Source organism: Hyperolius riggenbachi, chromosome 2 (assembly GCF_040937935.1).
Source record: "Hyperolius riggenbachi isolate aHypRig1 chromosome 2, aHypRig1.pri, whole genome shotgun sequence".
NCBI lineage: Eukaryota > Metazoa > Chordata > Amphibia > Anura > Hyperoliidae > Hyperolius > Hyperolius riggenbachi.
Genome location: NC_090647.1, coordinates 534,943,598 through 534,956,855, shown reverse-complemented (window position 1 = coordinate 534,956,855; position 13,258 = coordinate 534,943,598). Strand labels below are relative to the sequence as shown.

Sequence of the window (13,258 nt, the reverse complement as noted above, 5' to 3'; positions counted from 1 at the left end):
GCACGTGGGAAGCCTCACTTTCAAGGCGCAGGAACGGCGCCTTGGATTTCGCCTTGGATTTCGCCTGCCACCACAGTAAGCCGAAAGCGCCCGCTCTCATCAGATCGCGGAAGCTAAGTGGCATCAGGCCTGGTTAGTAGCTGCGTGGGAGACCGGCTGTGAACCCCAGGTGCTGCAGGCTTTTTTGGGGGTTTGCGGTCCAATGGCTATGAGCACGTGGGAAGCCTCACCCTCAAGGCGCAGCAACTGCAACTCGGATTTTTCCTGCGGCCACACTAAGCCGAAAGCGCCCGCCCTCGTTAGATCGTGGAAGCTAAGCGTCTTCAGGCCTGGTTAGTAGCTGCGTGGGAGACCGGCTGTGACCCCCAGGTGCTGCATGCTTTTTTGGGGGGTTTGCGGTCCAATGGCTATGAGCACGTGGGAAGCCTCACCTTCAAGGCGCAGGAACGGCGCCTTGGACTGTGCCTGCGGCCACACTACGCTAAAAGTGCCCGCTCTCGTCAGATTGTGGAAGCTAAGTGGCATCAGGCCTGGTTAGTAGCTGTGTGGGAGATCGGCTGTGAACACCAGGTGCTGCAGGCTTTTTTTTGGGTTTGCGGTCCAATGGCTATGAGCACGTGGGAAGCCTCACCCTCAAGGCGCAGCAACGGCAACTTGGATTTTGCCTGCGGCTTCAGGCCTGGTTAGTAGCTGTGTGGGAGACCGGCTGTGAACCCCAGGTGCTGCAGGCATTTCTTTGGGTTTGCAGTCCAATGGCTATGAGCACGTGGGAAGCCTCACTTTCAAGGCGCAGGAACGGCGCCTTGGATTTCGCCTGCGGCCACACTAAGCCGAAAGTGCCCGCTCTCGTCAGATCGCGGAAGGTAAGCGGCTTCAGGCCTGGTTAGTAGCTGTGTGGGAGACCAGCTGTGAACCCCAGGTGCTGCAGGCTTTTTTTTGGGTTTGCGGTCCAATGGCTATGAGCACGTGGGAAGCCTCACCCTCAAGGCGCAGCAACGGCAACTCGGATTTTGCCTGCGGCCACACTAAGCCGAAAGCGCCCGCCCTCGTTAGATCGTGGAAGCTAAGCGTCTTCAGGCCTGGTTAGTAGCTGCGTGGGAGAGTGGCTGTGAACCCCAGGTGCTGCAGGCTTTTTTGGGGGGTTTGCGGTCCAATGGCTATGAGCACGTGGGAAGCCTCACTTTCAAGGCGCAGGAACGGCGCCTTGGATTTCGCCTGCCACCACACTAAGCCGAAAGCGCCCGCTCTCATCAGATCGCGGAAGCTAAGTGGCATCAGGCCTGGTTAGTAGCTGCGTGGGAGACTGGCTGTGAACCCCAGGTGCTGCAGGCTTTTTTTTGGGTTTGCGGTCCAATGGCTATGAGCACGTGGGAAGCCTCACCTTCAAGGCGCAGGAACAGCGCCTTGGATTTCGCCTGCGGCCACACTAAGCCGAAAGCGCCCGCTCTCGTCAGATCGCGGAAGCTAAGCGGCTTCAGGCCTGATTAGTAGCTGCGTGGGAGAGTGGCTGTGAACCCCAGGTGCTGCAGGCTTTTTTGGGGGGTTTGCGGTCCAATGGCTATGAGCACGTGGGAAGCCTCACCTTCAAGGCGCAGGAACGGCACCTTGGACTGTGCCTGCGGCCACACTAAGCCAAAAGTGCCCGCTCTCGTCAGATTGCGGAAGCTAAATGGCATCAGGCCTGGTTAGTAGCTGCGTGGGAGACCGGCTGTGAACCCCAGGTGCTGCAGGCTTTTTTTGGGGGTTTGCGGTCCAGTGGCTATGAGCACGTGGGAAGCCTCACCCTCAAGGCGCAGCAACGGCAACTTGGATTTTGCCTGCGGCTTCAGGCCTGGTTAGTAGCTGTGTGGGAGACCGGCTGTGAACCCCAGGTGCTGCAGGCATTTCTTTGGGTTTGCAGTCCAATGGCTATGAGCACGTGGGAAGCCTCACTTTCAAGGCGCAAGAACGGCGCCTTAAATTTCGCCTGCGATCACACTCAGCCAAAAGCGCCCGCTCTCATCAGATCGCGGAAGCTAAGCGGCTTCAGGCCTGGTTAGTAGCTGTGTGGGAGACTGGCTGTGAACCCCAGGTGCTGCAGGCTTCTTTTTGGGTTTGCGGTCCAATGGCTATGAGCACGTGGGAAGCCTCACCCTCAAGGCGCAGCAACGGCAACTCGGATTTTTCCTGCGGCCACACTAAGCCGAAAGCGCCCGCCCTCCTTAGATCGTGGAAGCTAAGCGTCTTCAGGCCTGGTTAGTAGCTGCGTGGGAGACCGGCTGTGAACCCCAGGTGCTGCAGGCTTTTTTTTGGAGTTTGCGGTCCAATGGCTATGAGCACGTGGGAAGCCTCACCTTCAAGGCGCAGGAACGGCGCCTTGGATTTTGCCTGCGGCCACACTAAGCCAAAAGCGCCCGCTTTCGTCAGATCGTGGAAGCTAAGTGGTTTCAGGAACAGTTGGTAGCTGCGTGGAAGACCGGCTGTGAACCCCAGGTACTGCAGGCTTTTTTTGGGGTTTGCGGTCCAATGGCTATGAGCACGTGGGAAGCCTCACCTTCAAGGCGCAGATTGGATTTCGCCTGCGGCCACACTAAGCCGAAAGCGCCCGCTCTCGTCAGATCGCGGCAGCTAAATGGCTTCAGGCCTGGTTAGTAGCTGCGTGGGAGACTGGCTGTGAACTCCAGGTGCTGCAGGCTTTTTTTGGGGGTTTGCGGTCCAATAGCTATGAGCACGTGGGAAGCCTCACCTTCAAGGCGCAGGAACGGCGCCTTGGATTTTGCCTGTGGCCACACTAAGCCGAAAGCACCCGCTCTCGTCAGATTGCGGAAGCTACGCGGCTTCAGGCCTGGTTAGTAGCTGTGTGGGAGACCGGCTGTGAACCTGTGGGGGTGACACAGTTTGCCGATTAGTGGCATATTGTGTGCACATGCTGGGTGGGGGTGACACAGGTTGCCTATTAGTGGCATATTGTGTGTACGCATGCTGGGTGGGGTTGACTAGAGTTGGGCGAACAGTTCGGCTAAGAACAGTTCGGCTGTGTTAGCCGAACTGCAGCCGAACTGTTCGGCTGCCCAACCTGTCATTTCGCTGTGGCTCTTACTACTTCCGGGTCGCAATGACCCGAAGTAGTACATCTGCGCTGGCCCGGCGGAGCGCGTCCTAGATCGCGCTCCCATGACGTCACACACATGCGCAGACAGTGCCCGGCAACGGGAGCGCGATCTAGGACGCGCTCCGCCGGGCCAGCGCAGACTTACTACTCCGGGTCATTGCGACCCGGAAGTAGTAAGAGCCACAGCGAAATGACAGGTTGGGCAGCCGAACAGTTCGGCTAACACAGCCGAACTGTTCGCCCAACTCTAGGGTTGACACAGGCTCTCTAATAGTGGCATATTGTGTGTGCGCATGCTGGGTGAGGGGGAGACACAGGCTGCCTATCAGTGGCATATTGTGTGTATGCATGCTGGGTGGGGGTGACACAGGTTGCCTATTAGTGGCATATTGTGTGTGCATGCTGGGTGGAGGTGACACAGTTTGCCTATTAGTGGCATATTGTGTGTGCGCATGCTGGATGGGGGTGACACGGGTTGCCTATTAGTGGCATATTGTGTGTGCGCATGCTGGGTGGGGGTGACACAGGTTGCCTATTAGTGGCATATTGTGTGAGCGCATGCTGGGTGGGGGTGACACAGGCTGCCTATCAGTGGCATATTGTGTGCACATGCTGGGTGGGGGTGACACAGGCTGCCAATTAGTGGCATATTGTGTGTGCACATGCGGGGTGGGGGTGACACAGGTTGCCTATTAGTGGCATATTGTATGCGCATGCTGGGTGGGGGTGACACAGGCTGCCTATTAGTGGCATATTGTGTGGGCACATTCTGGGTGGGGGTGACACAGGCTGCATATTAGTGGCATATTGTGTGTGCATGCTGGGTGGGGGTGACACAAGCTGCCTATTAGTGGCATATTGTGTACGCATGCTGGGTGGGGGGACACAGGCTGCCTATTAGTGGCATATTGTGTGTACGCATGCTGGGTGGGGGTGACACAGGCTGCCTATTAGTGGCATATTGTGTGCGCATGCTGGGTGGGGGTGACACAGGCTTCCTATTAGTGGCATATTGTGTGCACATGCTGGGTGGGGGTGACACAGTTTGCCGATTAGTGGCATATTGTGTGCACATGCTCAGTGGAGGTGACACAGGCTGCCTATTAGTGGCATATTGTGTGGGCGCATGCTGGGTGGGGCACAGGCTGAATACTAGTGGCATAATGTGTTGCTGCATGCTGGGAGGGGGTGACACAGGCTGCCTATTAGTGGCATATTGTGTCGGCGCGTGCTGGGTGGGGGTGACACTGGTTGCCTATTAGTGGCATATTGTGTGTGTGCATGCTGGGTGGGGGTGACACAGGTTGCCTATTAGTGGCATATTGTGTGCACATGCTGGGTGGGGTGACACAGGCTGCTTATTAGTGGCATATTGTGTACGCATGCTGGGTGGGGGTGACACAGGCTGCCTATTAGTGGCATATTGTGTGGGCGCATGCTGGGTGGGGGTGACACAGGTTGCCTATTAGTGGTATATTGTGTGCGCATGCTGAGGTGAGGGTGACACAGGCTGCCTATTAGTGGCATATTATGTGTGCACATGCTCGGTGGGGGTGACACAGGCTGCCTATTAGTGGCATATTGTGTGTACGCATGCTGGGTGGGGGTGACACAGGCTGTCTATTAGTGGCATATTGCATGCGCATGCTGGGTGGGGGTGACACAGGTTTCCTATTAGTGGCATATTGTGTGAGCGCATGCTGGGTGGGGGTGACACAGGTTGCCTATTAGTGGCATATTGTGTGAGCGCATGCTGGGTGGGGGTGACACAGGTTTCCTATTAGTGGCATATTGTGTGAGCGCATGCTGGGTGGGGGTGACACAGGCTGCATATTAGTGGCATATTGTGTGTGCATGCTGGGTGGGGGTGACACAAGCTGCCTATTAGTGGCATATTGTGTACGCATGCTGGGTGGGGGGACACAGGCTGCCTATTAGTGGCATATTGTGTGTACGCATGCTGGGTGGGGGTGACACAGGCTGCCTATTAGTGGCATATTGTGTGCGCATGCTGGGTGGGGGTGACACAGGCTTCCTATTAGTGGCATATTGTGTGCACATGCTGGGTGGGGGTGACACAGTTTGCCGATTAGTGGCATATTGTGTGCACATGCTCAGTGGAGGTGACACAGGCTGCCTATTAGTGGCATATTGTGTGGGCGCATGCTGGGTGGGGCACAGGCTGAATACTAGTGGCATAATGTGTTGCTGCATGCTGGGAGGGGGTGACACAGGCTGCCTATTAGTGGCATATTGTGTCGGCGCGTGCTGGGTGGGGGTGACACTGGTTGCCTATTAGTGGCATATTGTGTGTGTGCATGCTGGGTGGGGGTGACACAGGCTGCCTATTAGTGGCATATTGTGTGTACGCATGCTGGGTTGGGGTGACACAGGCTGCCTTTTAGTGACATATTGTGTGTGCATGCTGGGTGGGGGTGACACAGGTTGCCTATTAGTGGCATATTGTGTGTACGCATGCTGGGTGGGGGTGACACAGGCTGCCTATTAGTGGCATATTGTGTGTACGCATGCTGGGTTGGGGTGACACAGGCTGCCTATTAGTGGCATATTGTGTGTGCATGCTGGGTGGGGGTGACACAGGTTGCCTATTAGTGGCATATTGTGTGCACATGCTGGGTGGGGGTGACACAGGCTGCTTATTAGTGGCATATTGTGTACGCATGCTGGGTGGGGGTGACACAGGCTGCCTATTAGTGGCATATTGTGTGGGCGCATGCTGGGTGGGGGTGACACAGGTTGCCTATTAGTGGTATATTGTGTGCGCATGCTGAGGTGAGGGTGACACAGGCTGCCTATTAGTGGCATATTATGTGTGCACATGCTCGGTGGGGGTGACACAGGCTGCCTATTAGTGGCATATTGTGTGTACGCATGCTGGGTGGGGGTGACACAGGCTGTCTATTAGTGGCATATTGCATGCGCATGCTGGGTGGGGGTGACACAGGTTTCCTATTAGTGGCATATTGTGTGAGCGCATGCTGGGTGGGGGTGACACAGGTTGCCTATTAGTGGCATATTGTGTGAGCGCATGCTGGGTGGGGGTGACACAGGTTTCCTATTAGTGGCATATTGTGTGAGCGCATGCTGGGTGGGGGTGACACAGGTTGCCTATTAGTGGCATATTGTGTGGGCGCATGCTGGGTGGGGGTGACACAGGTTGCCTATTAGTGGCATATTGTGTGGGCGCATGCTGGGTGCGGGTGACACAGGCTGACTAAAAGTGTTGATCGAACACTAAAATGTTCCGGTTCGAACGTCGCCCTGATATTCGGCATGTTCGGGCCGAATTCCGAACCCAATGCAAGTAAATGGGGACTCAAATATTTGTGCTTTGCAGGCCAGAAAAAAACATAAAAAATGAGGAAAACTTATGCAAAATGGCTTGGGAATAGTGTGTGTGTGTGTGTGTGTGGGGGGGGGGGGGGGGTGTCCCTGATGACATCAAAATGGGCCCTGATGACATCACAATAGCCAGAAAAGCATAAATAGGATGCTCTGGAGTCTCTTGAAGCAGATGATGTTAGACCTCTTGGGGCTCCTGGACTGTGTTAGGTGTGCAAGGTGTCTTGCAAGGCGGCTATGGTAACAAAAAGTGCAGTTAGTTAATTATGGTATTTTTTTTTCTTAGGATGGCTACCTTAGCTTAATATAGTAGGTTATATTTGTTGGTTGCGTGGTTAGGTTAGTTAATTATAGTAGATTGGTTTTTGTTGGTTGGATAAAAAATTATAGCTAGCTTCCAACTGACATTTATGCTCCATCTCTCCTTCTATTAACGCATTTCTGATACAGTTTATTTGTTTGGCTGAAACTACTATTATTTGCTTAGTGTAGGCAGCCTATTCTTCCTCATCTTACAATGGGGATCATTAAAATGAACCAGCCTGTTAGAGAGAATGAGCAAAGAAAACCTGTTGCTGAACTCTGGGGCCTCTAAGGCAAGTAGAAGAGTTCATGTTGTCTTTGTCTTCCACTCTTAGGGGGTCATGTGGTCCTCTTCGCTGCTTGTCCGGTCTGTGCATTCATACAACTGTAAAGTGGGGAATGAGGGGGATACCGCTTTACGGAGGACAGATGAGCAGTACCCCGGTCAAACTGAGTGAAAGCAAGGGGAGTCAAGACTAGCTTGTTCTTCTCCGTGTGGACACCCAGGGAGCAGGAGGAAACCAAAGTAATTTATGACCACTCCTTTTGTTTATATCTTTCTGATATAAACAGCTTGCGTGGAAGTTGTTGTTGTTGTTAGTGTGAGTAGTCTATTCTTCCTCAACTTACACTGAGGATTTACATGAGCTAGACTGCCGCTGAACTCCAGGGGCCCCTAGGGCACTTACAGAGTTTTAGGTTGTCCTTGTCGCATAGTCTTAGGTGGTTATACAGTCCTCTTCGCTGCTCATCAGGTCTGTGCATTCGTACAACTGTAAAGTAGGGAATGAGGGGGCTACCGCTTTACGGAGGACGGATGAGCAGTACCCCAGTCAAATAAGAGGAAACCAAAGTAATATATGACCACCTTATAAATCACACATACACTGACTGACATACACTGACAGCTTTTACCCCAGACTAACTTACCTTAACTGACTCATACTGACTGATACCCAGTCCCAGACATACACACTGTGACAGACACACACTCACTTTAGAATGACATACCCAGACCAACACCTCATCCCATGGACTGTAGCATAGTGCTAACCACAGAGATGAGATTAGGATAAGATTAGACCTCCCCACACACACACACCAAACACTTGAACAGGGCATATTGGTGAGCAGCACCACTTAGGAGCAGGAGATGTAGGATTAGATTAGGTGTTACATATCACACATGCACTCCAACACTAGAATAGCTTTCAGGGTGACTAGCACCAATTAGAGTAGGCCAGCATAGTGTAGTGTAGGCCCCGCCCAAAGAGAGTCTACCTTGTCGCTGGTGGGCGGGCTTACAATCCTGTTGGCCAAATGTTTCATTTTTGCCAACTGGATTAACCAAAAGACTCCCAGGGCTGGAACCCACAAGTGCGATTTTGAGAGCATTTTTGGAGCGTTACAGAACGCTAGCGTTTAGCCAAAATGCTCAGCTAATGTAAATGGATGGGGTAACTTCCACTGGAGCGCTTGCGATTCCTCAAATCGCAAACGCAGGACATGGAGCATTTTGGGAGCGTTAGAGCTTCAGTGTAAAGTATATAAACCCTGGCGTAACCGCTCATCAAAACCTGCATGGAGCGATTTTGCTAGCGTTTTAACGTTACCACACACTGTAACAAAATTAAAATTAATTAAAAGGAACAATCAGCCTTAAAACGCTAATCGCTATTCGCTACACAATCGCAGGCAAATTGATGCACTTTGTAAAATCACTTCCTAAAACGCTCATGAAACCGCTGACAAACTGCTCCTACAAAATGCTGGCGCTTGCGATTAGCGATAGCGTTTTGCAGTGGGTTCCAGGCCTCACTTAAAAAAAAAATGCATGATCAGTTCTGTGGCCCAAGTCATCAATTTTAATGTGTTTTTTATTTCTTCCTGTCCCGAGGTACATCACTCAGCCCACAAAACTAAAGAAGACCTCCAGGAAGCAGTTTTTACTTTCACTTAAGGATTTTAAAAATGATTTCTTTGTGGTTCTTAAAGAACCACTATCGCGGAAAATTAAAAAATGTAAAATACATGTAAACACATACAAATAAGCAGTGTTTCACCCCGATTAAAATGAGCCTTAAATGACTTTTCTCCCATCTTGGTGTCACTTACAGTAGGTAGTAACAATCTGACGGAACCAATAGGTTTTGGTCTAGTCCATCTCTTCATGGGGGATTCTCAGCATGGCCTTTATAACTTTCAAAGACCCTCCTTAAAAATAATTTATATAAAGATCCTGGATCAAGGAGATGCTGATTTTCTGAGTTAGAGTTGGTGAACACCTAAAAGCGCTAGCATACTCGCAAACGCTCAGTGCTTTTGGGAGAGATTTTTCAAGGCGATTCTAGGCATGTGCCTAGCGATTTTCTATTTATAACTGGTGATTTTTGGAGCGTTTTTGTGTAGCTTTTTTTAGGGGGGTTACAGTACAACTGCTAGTGTACTGGTTGTGTCACAAAAACGCTTGGAAAATCGCTCTATTCTAGTGCTTTTTCCACTTTCCTATAGTTAACATTGAGGCAGAATCGCCGTAACGCCGTAATGTAACGTTTTTATTGTACCATGTATGGGCATCATTACAGTGATGTGACTTTTTCCCTAGCGCAAGTCCTGCAGCATTTTGGAGGCAATTACGCCTCAATGTAAAAAATAGGAAAACTGTAAAATCAACAGAGCAAATAATAGCAGATCGCTAGGCACATGCTGGGAATTGCTACTGCAAATCGCCGCAACAATTGCTAGGCGTTTGCGATTACAATTAGCAATTTGGTGTGAACTTGCCCTAAGGCCCGTTACACACCAAAAGCGTGCAGGAGAACGGCTCCTGCACGCGTTGCGGCGTGTCGTCGGGAAACTCCGGTGCGACGCTGAGTAGCGGCGGTAGTAGTTAATTACCCCGAAGGGGAAACGGCGATTACCGACGATAAAATGCACCGGGATGCGTCGTACCGCAACGTATCGAAACGCAGCGTCGGGTGTGAAAGGTAAAAGGAAAGTCTATGGACTTTCCTTTTACCTTGGTTAACGCAAAGTATAGACTTTGCGTTAAAACGCCAGCAGTGGGCTCTGGTGTGAACTTGCCCTAAATGCAAAATTGGATGCAATTTGGATGCAGCTTAAAACTGGTACAATCTAAATTGGCAGCAGCTGCATCGGATTGGCTCAGTTCCAAACTGCCTAAAATCATTCACATTTTGCCTCAGCTTGAAAAATTAGCATATCATTGAACATCAAGGATAGTCGCCATCACCGAAGCACGGCCATGTGATCTTTGTAAAGATACACACTAGCCAGATGTGGTAAATTATCGACATTTTCCTGATATCAATCGTTCACCACCTGGTCTCACTTGATATTCGATCAGATCTCAGGACAGATCTTATGTAAATGTATGCAGCTTGGAACTGGACCCATCAAAGGGAGAAGCATACTTTCCATTTTAATAGGTTCAGTTTCAAGCTACATTAATTTGCATATCATTTGCATTAACTCAAAACTTAGAATCTCATATGCCAAGTCTAGAGTTCGCCAGTATTAGGCCTCGTTCACATCTAAAATCGTAATCGCAAACGTTTTGTGCGGCAGTTTTTTCCCCCCCTCCCTGTGCTCCACTTTTTGGTAAAAGCGATTTTCTAAGGGCTTTTCTAGAGCGGTTTTTAAATTCACTGCCTGACGCAAGTCAGGAGGTGAACTCTTTGACCGATTTTGCTAGCGTTTTAAGTTAATGTACACTGTAACAAAATTAAAAATAATTGAAAAGACCAATCGGACTTTAAAACGCTAATTGCTACACAAGCGCCGGCAAATTGATTACACTTTCTAAAATCGCTCCCTAAAACGCTCATGAAATCGCTTACAAACTGCTCATACAAAACGCTAGCGATTGCGATTAGCAATAGTGTTTTGTAGTGGGTTCCAGGCCTCAAGGTTGAGGCACGTACTCTATTAGATAGATAGATGCGGCGTATGCTACAACGCGGGTCGGCTAGTATAATAAAATATCTTAGGCCTAGTGCACACCAGAGCGGTTCTGCTGCGGTTTGCGATCTGCTTGCGGGTGCGGATCCGCTAGGGTAATGTATTTCAATGGGCTGGTGCACACCAGAGCGGGAGGCGTTTTGCAGAAACGCATACTCCCGGGCTGCTGCAGATTTTGGATTGCGGATGCGTTTCTGCCTCAATGTTAAGTATAGGAAAAACGCAAACCGCTCTGAAAAACGGCACTTCAGAGCGGTTTGCCAGGCGTTTTTTGTTACAGTAGCTGTTCAGTAACAGCTTTACTGTAACAATATCTGAAATCTACTACACCAAAAACGCTTCACAAAACCGCAAAATGCTAGCTGAAACGCTACAGAAAAATAAGAAAAAGCGTTTCAAAATCTGCTAGCATTTTGCGGATCTGCTATCGGTTTTTGGGGTGCACTAGGCCTTAGAGAGTGATCAACTAATTAGGGCACTTTTTTACTAGACACATTTTGTTTGAAAAATTTAATTTTTCAGGGTTGAACCATGGCTAAGGGGGAACCAACTGGATCCCAATTCCTTCTCAGGTGGTCGGCGTGTTCCCGGACTTTTCACTTGAGGGTGTAAGGGGGGTACCCATTATGACCACCTATCCCCCTCATCATTTTCCAAACCGCCATCCCCTATACCTCTTTCACTCCAATACCCCAACCCGCCCTAAAAGAGCCTACCTTGCCGTGGTGGGCCGGCTTACAATCCTATTGGCCAAAATGTTTTTTACTTTCAGCCAATTGGATTAACCAAAGTACTCTGCCACAAAAAGAACACAATAAAACATCTGAAGGGGAGAACATCTAATTAGGGCCCTTTTCCACTAAGCACATTTTGATCCATAAATCATATTGTGCCCGTTTTGCCAATAGCAACAGCCTGGCGATGAATATGTAAAATGCCTTGCTGGGTTTTAGAGCCAGGAAAAGGTCCTCCAGCACCCAAGGCTGAGACACCAAAGTGTGCCCCCCCCCCCATCCCTCCTATCCCAGCTGTCCCACACTGATTGCTATTAGAGTAAGAGGCGCCCCAGGGCCCCCACCAACACCTTAATCTCCAGTTATCTGGTTTGCAGTCACTGCTATGTATCCCCTTTTCCTATGCTTCAAACACAATAGGGGAATGATAGCTGAGTGAGATGTGCACCTCCTCCTACACTGCACCCTGAGGCTGGAGCCTCTCTCGCCTCTGCCTCGGTCCTGGCGAGCGGAACTGAGGCGCTCATTAAAATTAAAGTAGGTTGCTGCGGCGGACCAGAGAATGGGTTTGTCCCAGCGCAGGCACAGGGTGGCTGCAGGGGGCTGTTTAAAGACCCAGGGAAGTTACTTTTTTTTTTTTTCATACAGTTAAGGTTCTCTTTTATTCACCCCTCCGCTGTGCACTGAATTCGGGGGCCCTCTCTTGCCACATATAAAGGGCTCTCTGGCTACCTATATGGGAGACTCTAAAACAGGAAATTTGGGCGCTGCCGTTTAGATATTTAAATAGGCACCTATGTTGGCGCCCCAAAATTGTATTTTTATTTCAGTGACTAAGGGCTGGTGCACACCGAGCGGCTTTTTCAGCGTTTCTGCAGCCGCTTGCGGCTGCGGATCCGCTTGGTCAATGTATCTCAATAGGGTGGTTCACACCAGAGCAGGAGGCGTTTTGCAGAAAAGCATACTCCCGGGGTGAGGCATTTTTTGGATTGCGGATGCGTTTCTGCCTCAATGTTAAGTATAGGAAAAACGCAAACCGCTCTGAAAAACGCCAGTTCAGAGCGGTTTTGCAGGCGTTTTTGTTACAGTAGCTGTTCAGTAACAGCTTTACTGTAACAATACATGAAATCTACTACACCAAAAACGCTTCACAAAACCGCAAAATTCTAGCTGAAACGCTACAGAAAAAGAAGAAAAAGCGTTTCAAAATCTGCTAGCATTTTGCGGATCTGCTAGCGAGTTTTGGTGTGCACCAGGCCTCAGAGCCGGGACAAGGTCCTCCAGCACCCAAGGCTGAGACACCAAAGTGCGCCCCTCCATCCCTCCCACCTCAGCCATCACACACTGATTGCTATTAGACTAAGAGGCGCCCCAGGGCCCCCAACCCCTCCAACACCCTACTCACGTTATCTGGCTTGCAGTCACTGCCATGTATCCCCTTTTCTTATTTCTTTTTGCTTCAAACACAATGGCTATCATTCAAAAAGCATTTCCGCATGCGGAAATGCTTAAAACAGCTGACTTTACCGACCACTCGGCAAAGTCAGCATTCATAAAGGCTCTTTCCGCATGGAAAAATGACACTACCGAGCAGAGTGATAAATCACCGCCTTGTGCGGTGATTATCGGTACAAATGTAGCAAAATGTTCATTCATAAAGATCACCGCAAGCGGTGTGAGGTCGGGAAGTTCCGCTCCCTCTGATGTGGCGATACCAATGCAAGTGAATGGAGACACACAGACCTCCCAGGCAGCTGCAGCAGAGCAGAACACGGAGAAATGTATC

General features: G+C 50.3%; 11 pseudogenes; all 11 read left to right on the top strand.

Moving 5' to 3' along the window:
• The first annotated feature begins 62 nt into the window (after window positions 1-62).
• On the top strand, window positions 63-181 carry LOC137554120 (5S ribosomal RNA; annotated as a pseudogene).
• Window positions 182-262: 81 nt separating this feature from the next.
• On the top strand, window positions 263-381 carry LOC137554550 (5S ribosomal RNA; annotated as a pseudogene).
• Window positions 382-463: 82 nt separating this feature from the next.
• Window positions 464-582, top strand: LOC137553972 (5S ribosomal RNA; annotated as a pseudogene).
• Window positions 583-812: 230 nt separating this feature from the next.
• On the top strand, window positions 813-931 carry LOC137558529 (5S ribosomal RNA; annotated as a pseudogene).
• An 81-nt stretch (window positions 932-1,012) lies between these two features.
• LOC137554353 (5S ribosomal RNA) lies at window positions 1,013-1,131 on the top strand (annotated as a pseudogene).
• Window positions 1,132-1,213: 82 nt separating this feature from the next.
• On the top strand, window positions 1,214-1,332 carry LOC137553713 (5S ribosomal RNA; annotated as a pseudogene).
• An 81-nt stretch (window positions 1,333-1,413) lies between these two features.
• LOC137550759 (5S ribosomal RNA) lies at window positions 1,414-1,532 on the top strand (annotated as a pseudogene).
• Window positions 1,533-1,614: 82 nt separating this feature from the next.
• Window positions 1,615-1,733, top strand: LOC137552401 (5S ribosomal RNA; annotated as a pseudogene).
• Window positions 1,734-1,964: 231 nt separating this feature from the next.
• On the top strand, window positions 1,965-2,083 carry LOC137551767 (5S ribosomal RNA; annotated as a pseudogene).
• Window positions 2,084-2,164: 81 nt separating this feature from the next.
• Window positions 2,165-2,283, top strand: LOC137553674 (5S ribosomal RNA; annotated as a pseudogene).
• A 273-nt stretch (window positions 2,284-2,556) lies between these two features.
• On the top strand, window positions 2,557-2,675 carry LOC137549592 (5S ribosomal RNA; annotated as a pseudogene).
• The last annotated feature ends 10,583 nt before the right edge of the window (window positions 2,676-13,258 follow it).